The following is a 2573-nucleotide window of genomic DNA, read 5'->3' as shown; positions in this document are numbered from 1 at the left end:
TGACATCTTCTCGTTTTTAGAACTGGCTCTGAGGAGTCTCAGCACGTTCCGTTTGTTTACACAGGCCCTGAGGACTGTCAGGGACAGGAGATTGTTTGGAGTCCTTAGGGACAGAGTGGGTGGGTGGGAGCTCAGAGGCTGGCTTGTCCATGCCATGGGGGCTGGGAGGTGGGCCGAAGAGAAACTGGCCTTCTTTTTCCCAGGCCGGAGCAGGCTGCTGCTTTATGGATGGAGTGCGATGTTGCTCACTCACCACATACTTCTCATCCCATCCAACCTCATGAGTGGCACGAGGCTGTAACCAGCTTGGCCTGGAGGAGCCCTCCAGAATTGACCTTGTCGGTGCCCCTCTGTGGCGGTTTTGAAACGTGGCCCCCCGATTCTTTGTCCCTTTTCCCCTTGAGGGATGAGATCTGCCTCCCCTCTCCCTGTGACTGCTTTGGGACTGTTTGACAAATGAATACAGTAGATGAGGTGCTGTGCCAATATCTGGACCCAGGCCCTGAAAAACTGGCGCTTCCACTTCCTGTCTCTTGGAACCCAGCCACCATGCCAAGAGGAAGCCAAAGCGGCCCATGGGGAGGAGAAGCCCACGTGGAGAGGAATGGACATCCTGAGCCCATGGCTCTGGCTGAGCGCCCAGCACCACTGTGCCAACACTGTGAGGCTCCATCGTGGAGCCCTCGGTCCCGGCTCCCTAGCCGACAGCATGTGGGGCAGAGACGAGTGCCCTGCCCAAACTGCAGGCGCATGAGCACAGCAATGCTTCTTACTGTTTTAAGCAACTAAGTCATGGGGCTGTTTGTTATCAGGCAATAGAAAACTGGCACATTCGGTGCTGGGGAGCAAACCCCCAAGTCCTCCCAGACAGTTGGTTGTATTTTTCTTGAAGCAGCAACCACTCCAACCACCCCATAGACTCTTCTTCCTCTGACAAAGACTCTCAGCTCATCTCTCCCAGCGAAGATGACGATTAGTAGGAATTTTATTCCCGAAGCCCATTCCTACTCCCACCTCATTTCACAAGTCCCCATGATCCCCTCCCCCCACCTCCTTCTATGTTTTTCTTTTTTCTCTTTCTATCAGGCACCTTTTTCTGACCTCAGGCTCCTGTAACTCCCCCAAGGGACTTGAACATGTGGCTTGGTGAAATATTGGGGTGTGCTCTGTGCCTGTGTGCACTCATGCATGTGTCTGTTCCTGTGAATGTGCATGCGCATGTGTGTGTGTGTGTGTGTGAGTGTGTGTGTGAGTGTGTGTGTGAGTGTGTGAGTGTGTGTGTGAGTGTGTGTGTGTGTGTGTGTAGGTATGGACAGAAGATAGCACTGCAAACATTGGAGGCGGGGAGCAGGTTGTAGAGGAGCTGATCATTTTGATGGCTGATGTTTTTGGTGGGTTGATTGGAAACCAACCATTCTTTTAGGAGATTTTAAAATTAAAATCAGCCTTTTCTGGTTATACCATTCTGCATATTTCAAATTTTCTACACCGAACATGGATTACTTTTGTAATGAAGAAAATAAAACTCACGTCCAATTCCAACACTAGAACTGACCAGAATTCACATTCTATTGGATATTTGAGACCATGCCATAAACATGGTTCTGTGTCTTGACTTTTCACTGTACTTTATATTTTACGAGTCTCACTTTCTCAATATTGTCCCAAATTGAATTTTTAGTGGCTGATAGTTTTCTAGCATAAATTGTTTATTTAGCATAATTTATTTGACACAACATATGTATCACAACCTAAATGTCAAATAAATATTTGTCAAATATATGTGTGTAGGGGTATACACACACATCTCATATCCTTGCATATAAATCTTTAAATCCTTGAATCTTTAAATCTTTAAAGGTTTTCATTTTGATTCCTAGAAGTGAAAGTTCCAGGTTAAACACTGTGAACATTTGGGAGGCTCCTGATATGAAGTACAGACTGGCAGAAATTATCCGCTCTGAAGTGTCTGCTTGGCTTCAGGGCCCATCTCCTGACTGTCTGGGCATCGCTCACTCTTTTATTTTACTCTCAGGGGAGGACCAGATGTGGGGAAGCCAAGGAAAGAAAAGACCAGGTAAAAATATTGCAGAAAGAATGTAACAGGCAGAAACAAAACAAAACAAAACAAAAAAAAACCACCCAAACTTACTCTATGAGTATTTTAATGACTAGGGAAGCAGTTTTTATTTTCTTGCCCAACTTAATGTGATGGAGGAGAGAGGGAACTAACGATAGTTACACAGGTAGAAGCCTTCCATTCATTGCCTCATTTAATCCTTACAAGCACTCTGAGTTATTATTATTCCTATTTTATAGACAAGGAAACTGGGCTCTGAGAAGTTAGAGTGAGACAGCTGGGAAGGCGGGGAGCCCGGATGTGCATCCAGGACGGTCCAGCTCCAGTCAAATGAGCCGCCATCTGGCCCCGGCATCTCCATAGCAATATAGGGGAAGGTGAATGGGCTTTGCCCCTCCCTCCCTTCCTTTCCTCCCTGTCCCAATTTGCTCTTTCTCCCTCTGAATAGGAGGCACTGAGATGAAGACTAAGAAACCCCTTTCCAACTGTCACA

The sequence above is a fragment of the Pteropus alecto genome, unplaced genomic scaffold, assembly GCF_000325575.1.
Source record: "Pteropus alecto unplaced genomic scaffold, ASM32557v1 scaffold110, whole genome shotgun sequence".
NCBI classification, from domain to species: Eukaryota; Metazoa; Chordata; class Mammalia; order Chiroptera; family Pteropodidae; genus Pteropus; species Pteropus alecto.
The sequence above is the reverse complement of the archived record's forward strand: the minus strand, read 5'-3'. Positions refer to the sequence as shown.